General features: G+C 46.0%; 1 protein-coding gene across 3 annotated transcripts in view; it reads right to left on the minus strand.

Annotated features, from left to right (window-relative positions):
- Tead1 (TEA domain transcription factor 1) overlaps positions 1 to 25,502 on the minus strand; it is a 226,478-nt gene that overhangs the window by 186,711 nt on the left and 14,265 nt on the right. The window contains exon 1 of one of the 3 annotated variants that reach the window (XM_041666188.1): positions 10,279 to 10,337. The exons of 1 other annotated variant lie outside the window; for it this stretch is intronic. The gene's annotated coding sequence lies outside the window, so the exon portion shown is untranslated. Of the gene's footprint in view, positions 1 to 10,077; positions 10,106 to 10,278; positions 10,338 to 25,502 lie in introns of those variants that run through there. One more of the 3 variants, XM_041666186.1, reaches the window with a different exon arrangement.

Raw genomic sequence — 25,502 nt, forward strand, 5'->3', positions numbered from 1 at the left:
AGCAAGGTTCCAGGGAGGGGTAGACCCAGAACCCTAAGGGTCCACTGTTACCAGCACTTTAGAAATAAGCAAGTGGGCACCTCCCCCTCCCCGACATTATTGAGTTACGGCAGGAGCATTGTGTATTACTGTGGTGAGCACTGCTCTGACATAACCTAATAAGAAGGCTGGCTCCACATTCAGCAAGAGTGCATGCCACAGGGCACATGTGCAAACCTGATTCTCGGTCCAGGGGTGATTTCTGTGGAGGTGTAATTCCATTGTCCGCTGCACCCAGCACATCTTCTATCCATAAAGCACAAAGCCTCCATCCATCAAGGTTCTCAGGAATGAAAGGTCTCGCCTTCCATCCTGGGATGAAAGGTGCAGCTAGTCCCCCGCCTCCCCTGGTGACAGGAAGTCAAAGCTAACCTGATCTTTCCACTTAGACAACACAACTTGAGCATGCACAAGGCTGTTGTGTACCAGGTGACATTTCTCCGGAGGGACACATCATGCCCAGTGTTCGGTTCTGCTGGTTATTTATTTATTTATCAGCCCAAAATTACTTGGGATATTGTAGTCTGTGACCATTATAAACTACATTCATTTTAAACTACTCATTCATTATAAACTACTCTGACTGGACTTGAGCATGAATGGTGCGTTCTCTAAAGATTCACAGTACCCCTGTGCACTTTCTTTGGACAACTTACTATGAGCTGTGGGCTTGGACCTGCTTCCATGGGCAGTTGAAAAGTTAAATCCAGTCCGTAATATCCTGGTCCAATCTGTCACCTGGAAGGTGCAGAAGCTGAGGGGGAAAAAGCTACTCGGCCTAGAAGTGGGGGCTGCCAGCCAGCCTCCTGATCCGTCATGTTCTTGAGCTGCTGACTCAGAAGAGGTTGGCAAACTGAAGCTCACAGGGCAAATCTGGTCCACCATCTGTTTTCATATGGCCCGTGGCGGGAGAACGAGCTTACCATTTTCAAATGGTTGAAAATGAATCCAAAGGGCATATTACTTAGCATCCACATTTCAATGTCCCTAATGAGGGTTTGTTGGGACGTCGTCGCAGCCACAGGTTTGCACATTGTCTCTGGGTACTTGCACGCTGACTCCTCAGAACAGGGTGGTATGTAGCTCAGACCATATGGTCTGCATTGTCAAAAATATTTACTGTCTGGCTTTTAAAGTTTGCTGATTCATAACATACAAGCCAGGGCCACGGCACTGCTGGGGAAAGGCCTTGACCTAAGGGCAGAGTCTGGCATGAAAATATGTAGTTCCTTCTCAGTTCTGAACCCAGGTTCAGGAATTTGATGGCTCACATACACCTGCCTGCCTATGGGCTGGGAGCATCTGCGAGGGACCAAGACATTCTACTTGTCCTGTTGCTCAAATACAACTGAAAAAGGACAAGGCAGGATGAAAGAATTTGTGCCAGAACTCTGCACCCATCCTGGCTCAGCAGCCTAAAAGGGGCCGACAAAGAACCAGAACAGGACCTGAGGCCCAGCCTAAGACATCAAGTCGTGGCCTCGAGGAGGCTCTCAGCAGAAAAGATATGACAGTTGGAGTTCAGGGAGCTATACATGGGCATATACAGACTAGGAGTCCAATTTTTTTCTCTTAATAGTTTTTTGGATTTTGGTGAATAGGGCCATGAAGGATCTAAAAGGAGTTGGCAACATAAAACTATGATCAAAATATATTGCATAAAAAAATAAAAATTTAATTTCCCAAATTAAAGAGTCCAATATTTTTGCCAATTTTTAAAAATTTTATTGAGTTAAGATAGACTTTGTTCCTTTTCCCCATCATCCTTGCCTCGTTTATTACTATTATTATTACTATTTTATTATAAATACTAGAGTTGGGGAATTAATAAATAAAATACAGGGCACCGCTTCAAGCTCAATTTGTTCCTTCTGAAATGAAAACTTGCTCTAAATACTGCTTCTCTGAAATGCAATCATGGATGTGCAGTAAAGCACTGCTGTTATCTGATATGCAAACTTACCTGGGCATCCTGTATCCTCTGCAGCAGTCAAGCCAGAACCAATCACTCAAAGGAGGTGACTCCTTCAAGCCTAGCCTGACAGCTGTCCTAACCTTGGTCCTACCTCACTGCAGCTCTCCTGGCCTCTACAGGATGAAGGCCGGCTACCACATTCAACTGCAGCCTCACCAGTCACACAGCAACCATCTTCTGGGCCCAGCTAACAGGAATGCAACTAGCCCTAGCCAAAAGAGATGATCCCTGCCTCTTAATAGACCCAAGCCCTGGTCCCCACTGCATTCTCTCAGGAAGCCCCTTCCACTGGAAAGACCACTCGTTGGCTATGGCAGGCCACAGATACTGACAACCACAGTGTCGATATGATGGGAAATATGGTGAAGTCGTTTTATTTTAGACCAAGCCCTGATGGAGGAGGGTCATATGTCTATTGGTTAATAAAGAAACTGCCTTGGCCTTTAATGGGACAAAAAATTAGGTAGGCGGAGTAGACTGAACAAAATGCTGGGAGAAAGAAGCCGAGTCAGGCAGTCGCCATGATTCTCCCACCCGACACAGACGCAGGTTAAGATCTTTCCTGGTAAGCCACACCTCATGGGGCTACACAGATAATTAAAAATGGGTTAATCAAGATGTGAGAGTTATCCAATAAGAGGCTGGAACTAATGGGCCAGGCAGTGTTCAAAAGAATACAGTTTCCGTGTAATTATTTCGGGTAAAGCTAGCCGTGCAGAGCTGGGCGGGAACGCAGCCCACCGCAGCTCCTTCAACAAAGCCCAGAGACAGTAACAGAGGCCACCCACGGTCAGGATTTTCATCTACTGTTGTCACGGCTGATATCCACGCACACCCAACAGATACCTATGATAGTCATGGCCCTCACTCCTCCCACCACTTAAAAAAGAATTGAAACCCAAACAACGAATGACTGAAGATGTGGCTACATTTTGAGTTGGGATCCTTAAAAGTTCTTAGGTGATACTAAATTAAAATGAGTTCCCACTTGACTGCTGCCCTAAAAAGAGGGGATCTGGGGGCTGGAGAGATGGCTCAGTGCTTAAGAAAGCTTGTTGTTCTAACTTGGTGGTAAAAAAATGAAAGTAGAGATGAAAAGGTCACAGAGGGACATGTTACTCATTCATATACATTTTTCACACACATCACAATTGCAGCATATATGCCATGAGTGTGTGTGCAAGGCCATGTAAGGAAACAGCAGAAGCTGTATGAAAGCAAAGGAGAAGCATTGAAGTGCAGACATCTTGATCTCTGACTCTAAGTCTCCCAAATTGTGAGAAAAGAAAAGTCTATTATTTACCCACCCCATCTGTGATACGTTGCTCTGGCAGCTCTGGAAACAACCAAATGAACCAGCGAAAGAAAGGAAGATGCGCTCAACTCCTGTCCCTTTCTTCTCTGCTGTATCTTCCAGGCCTATGCCAGTACACGGTGAGCACTCAGTAAAAAGGCCAAAAAGGAGGACTAAGGACTTAGTAAAAACTACGCTGGCCAAGCACTCACAAGATCCTGATTCTATCCCCCAAGACTGCCAAAAAGTAAATAAAGGGGTTAAAACCTCAGTCCCTATTCCAACATCACCAGGAGCCGACAGGATACAGCCTGCGGGGCTGTTATCCCACTGAGACCCTGACTGCCTAGAAGGTTTTAATGGGCCAACAGCACGCCAGTTTATTGCTTGTAGAGATGCGGTTTTCCTACACTAATATTTTATGCTACCTTTCTTGAAGGCAGACTCCTAGTCCCAAGATGTGTTCGTCTTCCACTAGGACCCCTGAGTGTGGTGATTTCATTCACTGGGTCCTTGGTTTCATCTAGGAATAAGCATTGCAGCTAGACCTTACAGTCCAAATGAGGCCCAAAAGGAAGTCTGACAGACGGCCAGCAAGAGGACAAGATGCCTACTGAGAAAAGGGCACACCTATTCCTGGGCATTCCTGTGCCGGTGATGACTACACCTTCTGCAGCCACTGCGGACCATTAGTGGAAGAAGCTAACAATTAAAGAATGGCAGCAGAATGAAAACTGGGAAGAACCAGGTGTCTATGGAGGCTCCTAAATTGCCCACTTAAGACTGTCTACCTCTGGAATTCATCGTGGAACGCCTCTGTTCTCCTTGTCGAGTCCTATCCACCTGGGTTTCACCCCCTGCTACACTACACACACCAGAAGGCTGCCAGTATCAGCTTTGGGGGTTCACTGGTCACAATCTACAGTTCTGAACTTGATCACTAATTTGGGAACCCCTTTTAACACCAGAACATTCTACAGCCTACACATCTAATAGGGTCCTACTCTTAATATGCAATGATAAATAATGTTGCGCTGTAAGCATGCCCAAACATCTGTAAACAGCCATGGGTCACCACAGACAATGTTCCCTCCACCAAATGAAGCTGCAGACAATCCTTGGCATGCAGAAGAAGTTAAGAACCACCACACTTACTGCACAGACCTCAAAGCACACCCAAGAAACACCTGACCATCAACTGAAGACTCCAACTGTTAGCTAGATGTCTCTGTAAAGTGCTTCCCATACAAGTTTGAGACAAAGGTTCAGATCCCCAGAGCTGAGCATGCTCACTAGCAATTCCAGCCTCTGAAGGCAGAGACAAGGGACCACCTAAAGCAAATGGGCTAGTAGGCATATACTGCTGAGCTCTGAGTTTCAATTCACCTTAGTAAATAAAGTAAGAGGATTCCAAATGCACTCACTTATCACGTCCATACACAGTATGTGCCCACACATATGGAAATACATACATGCCCCAAAAAAATAGGAAAAGAAAAAAGAATTTTACAACTAAACAGAAAGCCAAAGCTCTATTTCCTGAGGCTAGAAAGAATGGTACTGACAGTGGCAGCACTAACGGTACCGGTGGTTCCGGTGGTACTGGCGGTGTTGGTGGTAAATATCGTCTAGGCTTAATCGGACCAAGTCAATGGACAAGTGCTGTGCATGAATTATCAGCTTCATCTACAAAGCAAACTAAAGAAACACAGTGAGCCCACATACCAATGGGCAATGGATCAACAAGTCGAAGGGGCTCACCCAAAGCTATGCAGCAGAACCAGGAAGGCAGTCCCAGCCCACAGACACCAAGTGAAGCTAAGTGGATGAAATCAGAGAACAGGAAGAGGCCACACCAGCAAGAGTTCAAAAACAAAGGGGAGGACAAACCTGAGTCCCTGACACTCAGATTTTTATATCCCGATACAAAGACAAGATGGTGGTAGGTGAGTGGGCAAACAGTAGAAGAGGTTTTAAGGAAGATAAAATACTTTAGGAAGACTGCCCTTATTTAATGGCTAGGGGCTATTTCAGAATGTCCCACGATATAGGCAAATTACCAGGTGGGCAGTGGGCACTCAGGGAGTGCTGCAGGAGGAAGAAGGAGGGAAGCTGGCACACTGTGGGGTGACGGGAGTAAGAGATGAGACAGAGAAGCCTGGTATGCCTCCTGGGGGAGTCATAGGCCAGGTACCAGGGCAACAGCTCCTGAGGAGGACCCGTGTGCTGAACCAAGACTGACAATCTGTACCCTCACTGCCATGGCACCTTTGTTACTGTTTTCTTGTCTCTTACCAGCTTCCTCAAGGAAACCTTGGGAGGGTAAAGGGCTTGTTTGCAGAGCTTTCAGGGACAACTGGGGGAGGAGAGATGGCTCCAAATCACCCCTTGCTGGAAGGGGACATGAAGGTCTGAAGAGGATGTGGGTGGCAGTTAAGAAAAGACTGAGAATAGCCGGGCGGTGGTGGCGCACGCCTGTAATCCCAGCACTCGGGAGGCAGAGGCAGGCGGATCTCTGTGAGTTCGAGACCAGCCTGGTCTACAGAGCTAGTTCCAGGACAGGCTCCAAAACCACAGAGAAACCTTGTCTCGAAAAAACCAAAAAAAAAAAAAAAAAGAAAAGACTGAGAGCCAGGCATGATGGTAAGGGCCTTTAATTCAGCAGGTGAATGTCTGTAAATTCGAGGCCAGCCTGATCTGCCCAGTGAGTTCCAGGACAGACAGGATTTCAGAGAGACCCTGACTCTAAACGGGAGGGAGGGAGGGAGGGGAAGGACTTGAAGCCTCAGTTCTTATCCAGTCAGGACTCAGCACTGGGATTATGGGCAGGCAGGCAGGCAGGCAGCCATACCCACTCAGAATTGCACCAGTGACAGGATCTGGATTCTGCTCCTCACACTTACAGGGCAAGTACTTTAACCACTGAGCTATCTTCCTAGCCCTGAACATACTGCTTCAAAATTGAAAGCACTGTTCTCGGCCAGGTCAGCACGGAACTTCATGTTGCAGGATCACTGTGGGGAAACTGCCCTGCACAGACACGCACTCGGTGTGAATTCTTATCAAGATTGAGATGAGCAAAACTCTAAAATCCTCCATCTTTGGTTTGTTGTTGTTGTTGTTGTAGGGGGGTGAGACAAGATTTCTTTGTGTAACAGTCCTGACATCCTAGAGCTCACCTTTGTAGACCAGGCTGGCCTCAAACTCACAGAGATCTGCCTGCCTCTGCCTCCTGAGTGCTAGGATTAAAGGCATATGCCAAGCCAGATGGCGATGTTTTATTTTCTCAACAGGGTTCAATAGATATATGATGCTTCCTAAAGATCACAGTGTCCTACGGGGACCTGGCAGCACTGACCTGAAGCACAAGGCTGAGGTGAGAGGCCCGCTAAGTGCATGTGTACTACCCCACCTCTCCTCAGCAAACACCTTCTCCGCTAACACATGAAGGCTGGGAGGTAGAAACCTGTCTGGTTAGAACTGAGAAGACATGAAAAGTGAGAAGCCTCTGGAGAGGCTTCCTACATGTGAGGCATCTGCTCTAAAGATGGCCTGTGAGTACAACTGTCCAGAATTTGTGAAAACTAACTCATCACACAATCTGAACACCGAAGCCAGGCATGGAGGGTGACTAGTACCCACAATCCTAGAAACTTAGGCTGCAGAAGTACTGCTGTGAGTTCAAGGCCAGCCTGCGCTACATAGCAACATCCTATCTCAATAATAATGATAATAATAATAATAATAATAATAATCTGAGTATATAAAAGTCTCAAAGTTCTTGGCACAGCTCAGATATACCATATAGTTGAAGAATTTTGATTGTGAGTCAGGCAGCTAGCGGGCCATTAGAGGTAAAACCATAAAGAGCAGAGGGTGAATGTAGGTCTCAGAAGCAGAGTTTTACTAAAGAACTGATATTATCAGCCTTGTCCCTACACAGGGAAGAAAGGAGATAAGTACCTAGGTGCGCACACACGCACACACACACACACACACAAGGACTGGCAACATGAAACTTGAGTCGGCTCAGCAGTTAAAGGATTAGAGTTCAGTTCTCAGTACCCGCTTCTGGCAGTTCAGCTGTAATACCAACTCTGGTGGATCCAGCGTCCAGGAGCACTGGTTCCCACGTGTGTGCACACACATGCACACACACGCATGCACACACACAATTTAAAGAAATAAATCTTTCCTAACATCAGCACAAATTCAAAATAAACAAAATCTAAGTGTCACTTAGAAGGGAAAGTGGACACAAAGTCCCACCCCTAGTCTAGAAACTACCTGCACTTAATACCCGCTGGGAGAGGGAGAAAGGTATGTTCCTCCAATGGAGTGGCGCTGGGTATACGAACCACACTCCAGGGCAGGCTCCATGCCCAGGGGTAGCCAACACAGACTCCTGGGACTTCTGTGCACTTTTGGTTTTGTTGGGGTTTTCTTGACTTTTTGTTTCCTTTGTTTCTTAAGTTTATGCGTTTTGATTTTTATTTTGGTTTGTTGTTGTTGTTTTAAGAAAGACAACATAAAGTCCAGTGAAAAGTGGCATGGGGAAGATCTAGTAAAAGTCGGGGAAAAGGATATAATCAGAATACAGTGTGTGAAAAAGTGTTTATGTGTATACATATATATATATATGTAACGTGTGTGTGTGTGTGTGTGTGTGTGTGTGTGTGTGTAAAGCCTTATTTCTTGTTAGGAAATGGTGAGCTGAGAAGGAGCCACAGAGTGGTTTCCTCGGCCAGTTTAGTTTCGTCTCTGGAGAACGACGTTAAAGTACACTCTGAACAAAACGGAAAGCTCAATGAAGCCGACTCTCACTACCCTAGACCCTTGGTCCCAGCTCCCACAGATATTTACTAGAAACTCTTAACACGAGTCGCATTTGTATTGTTTCCCCTAGACAGTTCAGCTAAGCCTCAATGTCACCACTGGTTCTGCCAACCTTCCTAGTAAGCAAGGTGCTAGCGCAGCCTGAATTGCCTAATGGATTGCATTCAACTCATTTAACAACCCCACAAAACACACAAGCAACAATAACTGTTACAGTTGAGAGGTTTAGAACACTGGAAGTTCTTTGAGGCAATGGTTTTTAAAAAGGAAAAAAATGTCATTTATCACCTCAGTTGAACTATCTGCACTTCAAGCCTTTCCAATTTGCAAAAGACAGCTAAGAATAGTTGCATTTATTACCATAAATAGCCCAGAAGAGATATACTAGCATGACAAACACTCCAAGTACTTGTATGTGGTGCTGTCCATTTAACCTGCATATGTGACATTCAACTGTGGATCCTAGCTGTTAGCCATGCCATCACGTCTGAAATATTTCTAGCCATTGTTCTCGGGATATCAGCAAGCTTTCTTGAATATTTGAAAGAACATGCCTCCATTGTGTTTGCCAGCTGAGCACGGGGCTTTCATTCATAGGGAGCATCGGGGATCTTTTCTGTGACGCGGCACCAACTACATACACAGCGGTTTCAGAAGTGAGAACCTGGGCACCTCAGAGCATCTGTCAAGTTATACTGAAAGTTTGTGGCAGATCTAGGATTCTGATGAGCAGGGTAAAAGCCTGCGGTCGTGGACAACAGAAGCAGTATGGAAGGCGCTGCGCCTCCAAGCCAGAAACTGAAGAATGAAGTGGTTCCCGGAACTCCCGTCAGCCTAGCTTCAGCATCCTTCAGGCCCAAGCAGCCTTCCGCTTTGAAAGTTGGAGGAGAGGCCTGAAGAGGTGGCTCAGTAAGAGTGCTTGCTCTTCTTCCAGACCACACCGGGCAGTTCACACCTGGCCTCCACAGCTATCTCCACATACATGCATATACACATACACACAATTATCTTTAATCTTTAAAAGGAAAGCCAGGGAGGAGGGGAAAGGTTCAGTGGGTAAGAACATTTGCTCTGCAAGCATTAAAGACATGAGTCCAAATCCCTGGCACCCATGTAAATGGGGAGGGAAGAATGAAAACAGATTCCAAAAGTCCAAAAATAGGACTTTTTGGTTCACTGAAGAGACCCTGTCTCAAAGTAATAAGGCAAACAGTGACTGAAAATTATACCTGACATCCTGCTCTGGCATCCACACCTATGCACACTCCCACCTATGCACACGGCTGCACACACCCACACCTATGCACACGGCTGCACACACCCACACCTATGCACACGGCCACACACACCCACACCTATGCACACGGCCGCACACACCCACACCTATGCACACTCGCACCTATGCACACGGCTGCACACACCCACACCTATGCACACGGCTGCACACACCCACACCTATGCACACGGCTGCACACACCCACACCTATGCACACAGCTGCACACACCCACACACTCAGCATACACTCCCATCACCACTCCCACACACTAAATGTAATATAATTTTTTTTAAAGTACCTGAGAAAGACCAAGGAGACTGGGGTGTAGCACAATTAAAGGGCTTGCCTAGCATGCATGAAGGAGTTCTGGGTTTGGTTCCCAATGCTGTCTAAACCCATGTGGTGCTCTGCAATCCCAGCACTGGGGAGATAGAATCAGGGAGATCTGAAGTCAAGGTCATTCTTAAAGATACAGGAAGTTGGAGGTCAGCTTGTCTCAAAAAAGGAAGGAAGGAAGGAAGGAAGGAAGGAAGGAAGGAAGGAAATGAAGGGAGGAGGGAGCCAGTCTGCCCCACCGCGGGGCTTGGCAGCCTGCGGTCCATCCTCACCCGTGCAGGCTCACTTCTCCAGTCCTTCCCAGTCTGAAATGTACTCACCAAGCTCTACATCCTCTGCTCTGTGCAGAGCTGGGAGGCTCAAGTTGACCCTCCCAGATTTATAATGTGGAACACTACAGACGAAAGCCACAAGCAAATGGGGGAGCAGTGAAAGGGGACTCCTGGAAAGTGAAAACAGAAAACACTGAACTCTGCCTGTTCCCAGATAGGGACACCCAGGTTCTATGTCCCACAACTCACCACATAACCCCAGGCTGGGACCAGCCTATGACCGAGGGTTATCAGAAGTGGCCCCAGGAAGAAAGGGGAAACTGCAGAAAGGTCTGGTCTATGGGGCAGTCCCCAAGTCTGAAGGGGACTTCACTGTGGCAAAGAACTGTATGGATCAAGGAAGTGAGCAGAAAAAAATAACAGCCCTTGGCTGTTTCCCTCCAGATAGCTGGTCATAAAGCCATAAAGCATTGAGTAGACCAGAAAAAACGGTTCTGAAGTCGGCCAGAGGGAGCTGGGGGCTCAGAAGAAGTCTGCCCTGGCTAGGCAGAGGCCCTCAGCACTGCCTCCATCTGTAAGCCAATGTGTTTACTGTTCCTGCATTACTAGGACACTCACTGGATAGAATTTCATATAGAAACCTGTATTTTAATGCATGTACTTTCTGAATCCAGCAGCTCCTATCTATACAGGATAAGGCTTCTGTAGCTATATAGGAAGAATTCAGGAGCCCCAGCCCCAAGGCTTTCTTGAACCCCACACCCCCCATCACATGGCTCAACATGGTGGCCTGTAATGATGCTTCTTTCATAGCCCTTTCCTGCTGCTGCCCGCACTTGCTTGAGGTTCCCTGAGCCAGTAGGATAGTCTGCAGAGTTCTCTTTGTTCTATGACTCTACGCCATACCGCTCACATTCTGGTGGAGAATGAACTGAAATCTCACACCACCTTCTGGAACCACAAGACAGTGAGCTAGAACTGCAGACATGACCCCCTTCCAAGACCCAGCCTTTCTGCCCACTCAAAACAGGCCTGATTAGCTACCCTAATTAGCTTCTCCAAACTTCCACTTCCAGCCTCAGATGAGAAAGTTTACCTTGGGCTTGAAGTCTTAAAGTTTTGTTTTCATTGCTACAGTTTCTGGCAAAGTAAAACCCTTATTATCCTCGAAATATAGTTACTAAAATTAAAAACACTCCAGAATATTGCCTTTCCCTTTGACCAACTTTTTCTGGCTAGTTTTCAACAGTTATAAAGCTGATGAACCAGAGGAAACCTTTATTTAAAGAAAGAAAAAATAATCTAAGTCAACAGTTCCCCCTGCTATCTAAGCATTCGGACACCGTCTATCCACACAAGGATAAACGCAGTTTTATTAAAGAAAACACAATGGCTCTACACTTTCCAAATACTATACACTGTACACATAAGAAAACCAAAAGGATGGGTGGGGCAACAGGGTCTCCGGGGAGGAACCATAGTGGCCTGATCGAAAGCTGGGCCGAGGAGCCCACTTTGTCTTGTCCAAGGTGAAGCTGCTTGGGGACTGGCAGATAGAGCAAAAAGAAGACCAAATCCCCAAGAGGGGCCATGGTAATTGAGCTCAAAATAGCTTTTATCAAGCTTTGGAGATGGCTTGGTGGGTGAAGTGCTTACTGTATAAGCACAAAGATCTAAGTTCAGAGTTGGGATCCTTAGATCGTGGAGCACCTCCCCCAGCACCTGCATGCATGTGCCCAGTACCCACACAGGCATATGCATGCAGAGCTACACACAAACACACACACACATACTTGCATGCTTGTGCACACACAATTAACTAAATTAGATATAATCTCAATCTGCCTGGAACTTCAAATGCAGTGTGTATTCATCTGTACTTTGGTTGCTCTTGCTATTTGAGCATATTATAACACCCATATGTCAGCAGTTACAAAACTGAAGAGATTCCACTCCTGGCAAACTTAGAAGTCGGCTAGCTGTACCTCAAGTGAAATGGCTTAATTAGTTAATGCAAATTTCATTAAAGAATCCCCTTCTTACAAAATAAAGAACCAAAGTTCTTGGCAAAAATATTTTATTTTGCAGCTGATTAAAGATGCATGTGACCAAGGTTAATGACCTAACCTAACCCCTGTGACTAACATCTAAGAGAATACTGACTCCAGCAAGTTGTCCTCTGACGGTGTCTGCACACATGTACCAATATATAAATGCACACACACAAAATAAATGAAATGCTATTCTTTACTTTCTCACATTCAAAAAGTAGTAACACAGCCGGGCGATGGTGGCGCACACCTTTAATCCCAGCACTCGGGAGGCAGAGGCAGGCGGATCTCTGTGAGTTCAAGACCAGCCTGGTCTACAGAGCGAGTTCCAGGACAGGCTCCAAAGCCACAGAGAAACCCTGTCTCGAAAAACCAAAAAAAAAAAAAAAAAAAGTAGTAACACCAATAATAACATCTGAGAAATGGCTCAGAGATCAAGAGCCCTGAGCACACACATGGTGACTCACAACCATCTCCAACTCCAGGGATCCGAACGGCTCTTCTCTCTCCACAGCCCCCAGGTATATACATACATGCAGTTAAACACACTCATCTAAATAAAATACATAAAGCTTTAAAAAAAAATTAGTAATACCAAAACAACCTGTTTTCTGTAGAGGAGAGCTATATCTTGTCCTGGACTCTCTCTGCCTCTCTCTGTTTCCTAACCAGTAGGAGGTGAGCAACTTCGCTTTGCTTTGCCCTTCCACCATGAAGCTCTGCCTCATCACAACCTGCTGAAACCCTGAGACAAAATAATGCCTTCCTCTTTGAGGCTTGCACGGGAATTTCATCAGAGCACTGAAAAAATGACAACCACATCCGGCCTCGATTTAAAGGCAGAAAACTTAAATATCTGCAAGAAGATCACAGGATAATCTCAAGCTGTGTGAAGAATTCAACCAGGATCCATGACAGACAATTTCACACGTCGCTGATTGTCTAGTACATGGCTAGAGCCTTTGAGCACCGAGGTGTTTGCAGCATCCACATGCCAGTACTTTCCTAGACCACAATACATTAACTGTGGGTCAAGCCCAACACAAGGACTGGACGGGGAGGGGGAAAATCACCAAAAAATTGGCAACAACTAAAAGCACAACTACCAAATCATAACTCAAAACCAAGTACGTAATGATCTCACGGTGCTTCTGGCTACAAGCAGCCATGACGGATCATAGGACTAGCAACAACCGTGGTTCCAAATACGCAACATGTGCACTTTGTCCTGTACATGATGTCACTCACCCCTGTAACTCCAAAACTGTTCTCTGAAACACTTCGTCTCAGATTCAAGGCTATTATATGCTGTGAACTGCAGGGCTTGGTTTGGTTTTGGGTATTGTACTGTGTCTAACTCTTGTAGAAATACCATGGTTTACAGAAAACAAAAGCAACAGTTCTGTACTGGAGGTTTGTCAGAATGAGAGCACCAAATTATACCTTGGAATGTAGTTTTGATGTTTTAAACTGCTGTTTGTGGGTTGGAGATGTAGCTCAGTCAGTAGAGTGCTTAGCTAGCAAGCATTAAGCCCTAGGTTCGAACTCAAACCACATATAACTAGAAATTATCACCCACTACTGTAATCCCAGCACTGGAAAGCTGAGGCAGAGTGGGATCAGAAAGATCAAAGTTCAAGGCCATCCTTGGCTACATAAGGAATTCAACACTAGCCCATGCTATATGAGACCCCCATCCCATAAATACATACATAATATAATTCAATGACTGAGATGAAATGGCCCTAAACATATTTCTTACACTTAAAAAAAGATTTGAATTATGAGTAAGACTATGTGAGTTTATGTGTACCACATATATGCAAGTGACGCGTGATGTCCTTCTTCTATGTGCTGCTTTTATTGGTTGGTGAATAAAGTTGTTTCAGCCAATGGCTTAGCAGAGTAAAGCCAGACGGTAAATCTGAACAGAGATATAGAGAGAGAGTAGGCGGAGCCACAGAGACACCCTGTAGCTGCCTAAGGAGATAAGACGCTAGAACCTTACCTGTAGGTCACAGCTTCCCTGCGATACACAGAATAATCAAAATGTGTTAAGATATAAGAGCTAGCTAGAAATACACCTGAGCTGCTGGCCAAACAGTGTTGTAATTGATATAGTTTCTACGTGATTATTCTGGTCTGGGTGGCCAAGAAACAAATGAGAACAAGCAGTCTCTGTTTACATACAAGTGCCCATAGAAGATGGGGGGGGGGGCTATCAGATACCCTGGAACTGTAGTTGTGAGCCATTAGATACGTGCTAGGAACCAAGCCTAGGTCCTCTTCCAGAATAGTAAGTGCTCTTAACTGCTAAGCCAGCTCTCTAGTCCCACTTCTATAATCTGGTACTATATATTTATGCAAAACAATGTTCTCAGCATTTATTAGCAAATGTTTGATTTACACACCCTTTCCTAGTCCCAGAGCATGAAAGAATTTCTTGGGTGAAGAGAGGTCATGATTAGACTAAGTCTGAGAGGTACCAGATTGTTGTGGAATATTATTTTAACTGGGCGAAGATGTGGTACACTTGTTTATGCTGTGAAATATTACTTGATGTGAAGGTGTGTTACATTTGTTTGCGCTGCATTTGTTTAACTGTGTAAAGATGTACTGCACATTTCACCTTGCCTGCCTACGGCACCTGATTGGTCTAATCAAAAGCTGAACAGCAAATAGCAAGGCAGGAGAGGGATGGAGGAACTGGTGACCGGAGAGAATAAATAGGAGGATAACGAAGGAGAGAAGAAGAAAAGGAGGGAGAGAGGGACACGCCCAGGGCTAGAAGCCAGGCAGTTGCCAGACACACAAGAAGCAGTGAAAGTAAGACATACAAAAACAAAGATAAAAAGCTCCAAGGCAAAATGTAGATAAAGAGAAACAGATTAAAATAAGACTTAGATAAGGCTGAGCATTTATAACTAATATTAAGTCTCTGTGTCATGATTTTAGAGCTGGTTGGTGGCCTAAAAGAAAGCCTGTTACCTCAGGAATCACACGCTGGTAAACACAACATACAAGACTGTCTCTTGACGGACTGTAATCTAGTGCGCAAGAAAGGTGATGCGTTTCTGTTACTGAAAGAAATAGCTGGACGAAACTCTGAAATACACAATGCAAAGGCTCATGTTACTAAAAAAGTGAAATACTAACATACAGAATTTAGAAAAGACAAAATGTTCCTTTAAAAGGTGGGGGAAGTGGCTAATCAAAACAGGTAAAAGACCTGCAATCATCTACCCAAATAAGCTATTTTTTAAATGATTTATTTTTTTATTTTATGTGCGTTGGCGTTCTGTTTGCATGTATGTCTGTGTAGAGGTGTCAGAGCCCCTGGAACTGGAATTACAGACAGGTGTGAGCTGCCATGTAGGTGCTGAGAATTGAACCCAGATCATTCGGAAAAGAGGTCAGTGCTCTCAACTGCTGACCCATCTCTCCAGCCCCCAAGTAAGCTATTTCTAAAATTCACTAAATATAAACTTGATGAGGAAAGACAGGAGAAAAGTATTTTTAAAAAGAAACGAGTAGCTGTTAGATGTTAAAATACTTGACAGTGCCAACCAGGTAGCTCAGTGGTTAAAAAGGCTACTGCCAAACCTGACAACCTGAGTTCAATCCCAAGACTCACAGAAGGAAAGAGACTCTGACCTATACACATGCACACACACACACACCATGGCAAGCATTTGCCCACACACATACACTAAGTAAATGTATAACAACAATAGAATATATTGAATTTGGCACAGAGTCGCATAAAGGGAAGTCAATGGGGGAGAAGATGTCACCTCTATGGGAGGCCAGCCATCAGGTCTAGATCCCAGCCTCACTCCTTATAGCATACAAAAATATTCTACACATATCCCACTATGTAAAGCACATTCTGGTTTCATATTTTATGTAGAGGACATCTGTCCATGTGAAAGTAGGAAAGCCTAAGTCTACACACAGACCCAAGAAGAAATGATAACCTGACTCACAACAGTTTGCTCAAGGATAAATTCTACAAGGAAACAACACATTCGGAAAGAGCTGGGCATTATCCCTCTGCTCTCCCTCCCCAGCATCTCTGGAGTACTTTCTAGACAGCGCGGCTCTTAAATTTGAACACACATACCCCAATCATCCGCAATCTCAGGAAGATGCAATCATGCTTTCAACAGACCGGAACTCGACAGTCAGGTAGTGTCTGATTCTACATTTCTAACCGAAGTGACAAGTCAAGCAGCTAAACTCTATGCCAGGTACCCAGATAATAAAATGCACAGGGCCAGAATTAAGCAGGCCACACAATAACCTCACCTCCAAGGGAGGTTATGCTCAAGCTTCCAGGCTTCACTCCTGGAGATTCTTAGAAAATCCGGTGTGAACAGTCAGAACAAGTCCTGTCCCCACCCTGTTGGGGCTGTTGTGAAAAACAGCAGAAATCATCTGAGCCTGTCCCAGATCTTTATGCTTTTGAGTACTGCACAGACCTATCTGATTCCTGTGACTTCATCAGACCCTTCTCACTCACCTACAAGCCCCGAACCCCACCCTCCCACCCCGGGTCAATGTCCCCACATCAGAAGCTGACAAAGGCATGCAAAGGCCCAGGTCTTCCTCACCCTCGGCCTGGCCTCTCTCACTTTCTCACAAACATCAAGCGAGGGGAGCAGAGAAACAGTCCAGTGGGCAAAGTAACTACCATACAAACAAGCATGAAGTCCTGAGTGTGAATCCTAGCACCTACATAACAAAGTCAGGTGTGGGACAGCAGCCTACACTTGTGACACCAGCACTGGAAAAGTAGAAAAAAATCAATTCACTGGGGGTCCCTGGCAAGCCAGACTGGCCAAATCCAGGTTCTGGGCTTACTGAGAGGCCCTGCCTCAAAAGATAAGATGGAGGGTGATTGAAGAAGATGCCCAGTGTTAACCTCTGGAGTCCATGTGCACGCATGCACAAATACACACACACATGTGCACACAGACAGACGTGCACACGCACAGATAGACACACACACACACAAAGATAAAGATGCCAAGCTGCCATGAGGAACAAATTAATTAAGCTACCAAAAAAAAAAAGCAACCAAGAGGGAAAAAATTCTGTGTGGTGCAAAGCACTATGTAAGCCTCAGCTGTGCTTGCACTAAATGGGCAGTAACTAGAAAGACAGCAGCCTGAGCCTCACACCCCTGCCCCAGTAACTTCCTACAGCCTCCCCATCTCCACACACCCCTGCCCCGGTAACTTCCTACAGCCTCCCCTCTCCACACTCAAACCATTTCATAGTTTCACTTTTAAATGTGAAACTAAATGTTATGAACAGAGCAGATAAAGCACAATGTCAAATAAAGCCTAAACAATTTAAATTTGTAAGACACCAACAAAAGTGTGTGTGTGTGGCGAGTTTATGTCTACTGACTACATACTCCACCTGTCTGCCTCCTGTGTGGTGGGATTAAAGGTGGGCACCACCCACCACTACCCAGCTGTATTAGGTTTTTTTTTTTTAATTCTCTTCTGAAAATTTTTTTAGGGATGGGTGGGGGTGGAGGTGTCTTCCCTGCCTGCCTGCCTGCCTGCGTGTGTGTGTGTGCAAGGGAAGAAAACACATTTGGCATGAACAAGGCCCTGAGTTCAATCTCCAACACAAGAAAATGAATGAATGGATGAATAAGGGAGTGGAAAAATAATTTTTGTTCCATTATATCAAAGGTTTTAGTCTCCCACTGTGTAGCCCTGGCTGGCCTGGAACTCACTAATAGACCAGGATGATCCACCTGCCTCTGCCTCCAGAGTGAGGTCTGTGTGCCTAGAAGCCCCCCCCCCCCCCCCCCCGCCTTATTTCCACTTTCCTCTCTTGCTCATCTAGACCTTACTGGTCTCCTTGAAAGGGTGTGGCTGTGGAAGCCTCATGGAGGCAAACATAGTGAATTTCTGAGACTCACACAAGAGCCTCGGCTTGTGCACCGCATATTTACACGATTGGTCACAGGCAAGCACTTGCCAAAGGCTTCTAGAACATTTCTTCTGTATTGCTCATAGATGGATCGCAGTAAGGGCAGGACTCAGGTCTAATGACACACCTGGTTTGCCTCTTCACGAGTTGCTCAGCTAACCAGAACTCTACGGTGCCCCCAGGCCAGCTGGGGAACTCCTCACCTGCCACAGGCTCTGGAACCACACTCTTCACTGCACCAACCCTCAGGGTGGACAAGCAAAGGGGAGGCAGGAGACTGGCAGTGGACATCGGTGCAGGTTCAAATCCCCTTTGTAGATATGGAAATAATCGGGGGACTTCAATGATGTCACTCATGTCAAGTGGAGAACAAGAAATGGCAGAGCTGCTTCCAGGAAAAGCTGTCTAACAGAGCTGCCTTTCCAAAGCACTCCACAGGACAGATTTCCTCACAAGCCTGTTGACCAGACAGCCTTTGACTTCCATTAGCAGACCCCACCAAGGCTCACCTAAGGGATAGGGAGAGGATACAGGATCACTGTGAGGCAGCAGGTCTACCAGACACCTGAAATTTCTCCAGGAAATGCCATTCCCAAGGTCTTTCTGGCCCTCTTCATGCACACTGTGTTTGCCCCTTGGCCACACAGCTTCACCCTTGCTTTCTGAACACACCTACTGCTAGACACCCACTCCCCAGGTAGCATCTGCATGAGCACCACTGTGTGAGCATCAAAGAAGCTGGGGACCCTCCCTTAAGCCTCAAGAGCAGAGTGAAGGGAGCCTGGGTCAGGAGATCGCTTTGATCCCAACATCAGAGGAAAGGTAGAAAGTTGGTCCTTTATTGAAAGCATCTACCTGTCAGGTGTGACTGCAGAAAACAGCGGCATGACTGACAGCAGCTGAAGGAACCTCCGACCCTGCCTGCCAAGGGCTTCAATCTGACAGTTTATCATCTGTCCAAGGAGCGCAACTCTACCGCCAAAGCCTCAAAAGACTGGTAGATACCTTTTTTAGCTTGCACGTCGGTGAGGGACCATTTCATAACAAATGGGAAATCTGTTTCTGGTTCCTCTTTGTCTCTTTAGATAAAAGAGTCTCAAAGAAATCTTGCCTAGAGAGAAGCTGATCCTGGCTAATACACCCAAAGGTCCTAGAAGCTTTCGGACAAGGACAGGGACACAGACACACACACAGAGCAAAACAAACATGACACACAAAACATCACACATGAATGCATGGCAGATATACGGCACACATGACACAGAACAGACAAAACACACCAGAAAATATATAAGATCACACACAGACACACACAAAAATAACATAATGTATACAAAGATACAAGACAAACACACACAAAGCTGAAACACTTCAGAGAAGTATCAAGAGTAATTTCCTGCGATAGGAAGATGTTTGGAGAAGAGGTTAAAGGTCAGGGCCCCCGTCTGACAAACACCACTAGGCTTTTCACGGTCCATCTTCTGAGTCTATGGCACCTAAAGCAACAAACACATTCCTCACCGATCACTGCTGCTCTGTGAGGTGGCTAATAAGATGATCTGTTACAGGAGGCTTACAGATCCATTTAAATTGATTTTAATTAATGAATCAATTCCTGGTCCACTGAAAAACTAGGTCTACGGACAGTAAGCAATACAAAGATTTGGTCTCTAACATCAGCCTTGAATCTACGTAAAAAGACAGGCATTTTTTTGGTCAGTGCCAAAACAATAGTAGTAACAACAACAGACTGGATCTCAGTTCGGATTAGAGCTCAGTTTAGTACCCAAGCAACCTGAGGGAAAAACCCCTCTACTGTTAATCAGATTTTCTTAATGGTTTCCACATGAAGGGGGGGGGGGGGAGGGTGTCACGTGCCAGGCTGCTATCAGGAACCTCTAAGATCAAATAAGCCCGTCTTTCACAACGCCCATCAGAGTCCTTCACTCTGGACAAAAATTATCTATACACCCAAAACACAAGTGAGAGGTACACATAGAGTGGACCTCTGCCAGGCTGCATGCTAAACTGGAAGTCCTGGGTTCCGGTCCTCAGCACCAAAAACAAAATAAAATAAAAATCCAGGCAAACTTTTGCATTTTTTTTATTTGATTCTTTCTAAGGACTGAAAGAGCATCTGGTCTTCCAGAGCGGCTGCTGGGGATGAGCTGGAAAGAGTCCCCACTTAAAGACGTCCAGAGATGCTCGGCGTCTCGGGCTTTTTTTCCCCTTTCCCAGTGGCTTTTACTGGCCTGCTGACCCACACTAATTTTAGAATCCAATCAGAATTTCCAAGGACAGACTACTCCATAAAAACCTTTAGCAGGGAGACAGAGGGCTCTCCTGCAAGCCCATTTTTTTTTTAATCAAAATCTGCAACCAACACCAATTATCAGAGGAGAAAGATGAAAAAGGCAAGCTCTTCATTCAAAGGCTTGCTGAAGTTGGAGAAAGTCCTAGCACGCTAAAGTCCTAGCAGGCTAACACACAAAGCCATAGTGAGTCCCTGCCTGGCACCCACACCGGCTGTGCAGAGGGAAGCTGCAGAGAAAGAAAAAGAAATAAATGCAAGTCGCAGCAGCAGCAGTGCCAAGGCGCTCGCCCAGGGACAACCACTTCATGTCTCTCCCTAACTCCTTCAAGATAGTTCACAAAAACAGTTTGGTTCAGCCAGAAACAAATGGAAGACTGGCTGGACCGCTGCAAAAGGAAAACAACACACAAAAGATCGTGCATTTAGGAAGTGGACTGGAGGACAAATCAGGACACGGGCCAGAGTTTAGGCAAAAAGGCTGTTGGCCTACCCAACTCCACCTCCCTCCTTCTCCCTTCCCCACTTTGCCCCAGAACACGTGTGTGGTGTGTGTGTGTATGTGTGTGAGAGAGAGAGAGGCTGTCTGTATATCTGTGTCTGCTCGTGCGTAGGGAGAGTGTTTGTCTCGCTCCCTCTCCTCTGTTCTGTGTCTCTATGTGTTTGTCTGTGTTCATCAGTCTCTCTCTCCACACAAGGGGAATAAACAAAAGAACTCTGCGCCCAGGTCTGACGACTCCCTGGCACCATGTGTCTTGAGTGTGCAGCAGCAATTCTAGGGACTCAGCCTGTGCCGTGCAAGGCTCTACAGCAAATCAAGGAGTGCCAATACAGCCTGAGATTCAGAGTGAGACCACAAATTATGAACAGTTTCAGCAAATTGACTTGAGAGCCTTTGTTCCTCAGACACCCATGCAGGCAGCGGAACCTCCCCACCACTACAGCCCGGGCTGGGACTGAGAAAGGAAGTCGTTGAAGCCTGGATTTCCTGCTTTTACTTGTAGCCAAGAACTATGAGGCTTGTAGTGGTTTCAGGAACTGACTCATCCCATGATTCATGGATAAGATACTGCCTTTAATATGTTTCTGACCCTAAGACTGGGGAACTTCAAAACCAACCTGAAGGCACACTCCATTCTTACAGTGCAAATGACTACTCAGGGCAAAATAAACAGGACACCAGATTACTGTTCCTTAGGCAGAGACAGAGAAAGTGAAGGACATCACATGGCAAACGGTGGTGACCAGAGTTTAATCCATGGGGTGTGCCTTGACAACAGCCCAACTTCCCCAAAAGGGGTAACAGGTGGGATAGGGTTATTTTCAGATATCATTCCTCTAGGTGTAAAAATAGATTTAGCACAGCAATTTTAATTCAGGCCCATGTGGGGTTGAGACTCCATAAACCCAAGATGAGCAGAAGCACATGGCTGGGTGGAACAGAGACAGACCTGGAGACTAGCTGCCCAATGAGCAATGGGTAACAAAGACTTCTCTGTGCATGCAGAAAGATCACCAATTTTATCCCCACTCGTGCTGACCAGACTTCACTTTCCCTTCTGCACACATGTACAGGCACATACGTGCACACAGAGAGGTACACATACATACACCCATGCACACACACACACACACACACACGCAAACACACAGTCCAGAACTTATGAGCAACATTTTGCAAAAGAACAGCACCCTGCCTCCTGCACTCATGCAAGTATCCCTAATCTAAATAAATAAAAAAGGAGGGTGTGCATGATCAAAATACATTATAGATGTATGGAACTGTCAAAGGATCAACCATAATGTTGTTCATTACAGTGCGGGGACCTGACACTTCTGGATGCTTCGTAAAGATCTCCATCAGTTTATTCATCACAGAGAAGTCTGGGGGGGGGGGGGAGATTCTCAGCTCCATGCCCAATAACCCATGGATCCTGGAGTCCCCTCCCCCAACGCCAACACAGGACAAGAGGCACGGTGCAAGTTTCAAGAGTGGTCTTCACAGGCGCTTACAGATTTAAATACAAGTTGGGTGGCAGGGAGGTAAAGGGGCAGGGACGAAAAGAAAACAAGAGTACGGGCTGGTATGGGGGAAGGGGAGCGGGAGCGTGGAGAATTGACTAGGGGGCTGGCAGGCGCTAGTCAGCAGGGCTCCTCCATCAGATTTACTGACATCAGAGGCTCCCATCCAGAGTTCTCTCTGACAGCTTTTAGCACAGCCTCCTGAAGCTTCCACTGTGCTAGGGAGCACAGGACAGTCAGGAAAATCCTCTTTGTAAAGCCAGTCTTCCTCTAGGCTCAGAGGCCTGCCTTGTGAATTACAAGATTCTGCAATGTTTTCGGGTACACATGGAGGAGTGGAGACTAACTGTGCACTCATAGCACAGGGGTGGTGTGGGGAACAATAATGTAAACCGTGATTCCCCAGGCCAGGAGGTCAGCTCAGGGGAGTCAGGACAACCATCATTTGGAATTCCTCAAACTGTTTCTAGGCTGTGCTGCACGGCACATGGCTTTGTTTTGCCAACAAAACAAGAAAGTATCCGCTTAAGCTGAAAGCCCAAACGCCAACTGAACTTCTAAAGAGAGGACGGCTGGTATTTTTAAAAAATGAGCCTTCTTCCCACAACCCACCTCTTTTTGCTGCCTAAGTGATGTACCAACATGGGCATGAATTTCCAAGAAGCAGAGGCAGGAATAACTAAAAATAAATTCAGTAGCAGGCTTGTTAGACGAAAAACACTCATTTTTGACATATAGGGCACACACACCCCGAGGGTAAAGCAATTGCTGTGCTCCACAGAGATTTGCCAGGAACTACAAAGTCAACGTTTTTTAACGTATAGAAATAATAAATTTGTAATCGATTCTTTAAGCGACTAAAATATTAAATATATTCTACTTTTAAACACTTTCAACAGAGGACTTAGTTCAGTATGTACTGAACACATGTATGCCAATGGCCCCAGCAGACTCTTTAAACAAAGTCTGCAGTATACAGGACCCAATCGCCAGGCATGCTCCTGTGCTTGGACAGGCGGTGAGACACCTAACAGGGAAATATGGGGAAGGTAACAAACCAGGAACCACAGCAATAGCACAGGTTTGTCTTCAGTTTGGGGTGTGTTTGGTGGAGCTGGGGTCTTACTATAAACCCAGGCAGGTATCATGGCTATCCTTCTGCCTCAGTCTTCCAGGTGCTAGGATTATAAGCATATGCCATTGCACCTGACCAGAGTTTTTCTTAAGGAAAGACAAGGAAGCCAGCAGATATGTGGAGGCGGCAAATGAGACCCAAAGGAACCAGGCAAGGGAATGTACACAGAATATTCTTTAAAATGAATCAAGGAGTAGATACTGTAAGTGGGGTCTACTTCTGAACTGGAGCACGGCATCTCAGAGACCTGGCTAAAACAGAGTGTGACTTCAAAATACTTCCTACAGGAGGGAAACTGCAGAATGCACGAGAGACAAAGCACCGAGGAAGCACAGGGTCCAAAAGATACGGGAGACAATGAAAGACACCACTGCTGACCAGCAATGAGCATGGATGAGGAACAAGAAGGGCTCCAAACACATCTGGAAACTAAAACCTATGACCAGAAAAAAAAAAAAATCACAAAACAACAACAGCAACAAATGGTGGGGTGTAGCAGACTGGTAGACACTTGCCTAAGTAAGGCATAGGGTTGGTGGGGACACCACTCTCCTTTTAACAAACTGGAAAGCAAAGTTAAATTGACAAAGTATCTTTGTAATAGTATTCTAAGAAAGGAAAAGTAACTGAAATATGGGCTAAAGAGTAGGGATATTGAGTATCCATTTGCAAATACTTCATCAAACACCAGAGAGAGGCAGCAAACATAACCAATCATGTTCTCATTGTGAGACACAGCAGACATTTTGTGCATGTCAAAAAAAATTTAAATAACTGGAGGCTGGATAGAGCATTAGCAATCCTGCTCACAATGAACATCCCACAACCACCTGTAACTGCAGCCCCAAAAGGTCCAAGGCCTCCGGCCTCCCTCAGGCACCAGCACTCACAAACACATACCGGGTATACGCAGGCACACACAGACACACATTTAAAAAAAAAAATTAAACCAATGGGAAACAGATCAAACTCGAGGTTCAAGAGCTTCTAGGCCTACACTCAGTTACTGGAATACAGCAGGGAGCTGAGAGCATGAAAAACTGTGCTGTGTGGTTCAGCTGCAAAATCCAGATGGAACCAACAATGAGAAAAACACTGCAATGCCCTCCCCCCTTCCTCCCTCTCTTCCACACACACACACACACACACACACACACACACACACAGTTTACGTGTAAGTACAAGCACATGTGTGTCATGGACGGAGTTCAAGGGCTAGAAGATCCTTACCTTCTCCCTTGTTTGAGGCAGGGGCTCTGCTCACCAGTGTGCTCCAGGCTGTCTCCACCTCTCACATCGCTGTGGGAAGAAGGCTGGCTTTACAGACACTGGTGTTGCCTCCTCCGACCGACCGTATGCAGCTTCTAACGAGCAGAACTCAGGTCCTGGTGCTTGTGTGGCAAGCACTTTACCCACCCAGGCATCTCCCCAACCTAGAGAGTTTTAAGAAATAGCAACCAAGCCTAACCTGTCAGTCTTGCTTGGACCCTGATTTGAACAACTGAACTGGAGAAAACATTTATGAGGCAATCACGGAGCTCTGAGTAGCGATGCTAAGCAATTATTAAGGTGCCAGCATGATTGTGATACTATGATTGGTGGGGTTTAAGATGGCTTTTTAAATGTGTCTGTGTGTGTACAAGTGTCTGTGCCTGTTATGTGGGGTGGAGGGGGGATACGTACCTGAGTGCAGGTGCCTGCAGAGGCCAGAAGAGGGCATAGGATCCCCTAGAACTGGAATTACAAGGCAGAAAGGGGTACTGGGGACAGAACTCCAGTCCTCCGAAGCACAAGCAAGCACTCTTTAACTTCACAGCCATCTCTCCAGCCCCACCCACCCCACCCCATCAATCACTGTATGAACACACATTGAGACTTTAGAGATGAACCAGTATGGCATCCAGAAGTGCTTCAAGACAGGGTGGGAGGAGAGGGGCAAAGAGAGGCAACTGCTGAGTACAAATGGCTCTTGGAGGGCTCCAGGCCCTGTGCTGGGCTGCAC

The sequence above is a fragment of the Microtus oregoni genome, unplaced genomic scaffold (genome assembly GCF_018167655.1).
Source record: "Microtus oregoni isolate MIOR12 unplaced genomic scaffold, Mior012 000016F_ref0000370, whole genome shotgun sequence".
Taxonomy (NCBI): Eukaryota; Metazoa; Chordata; class Mammalia; order Rodentia; family Cricetidae; genus Microtus; species Microtus oregoni.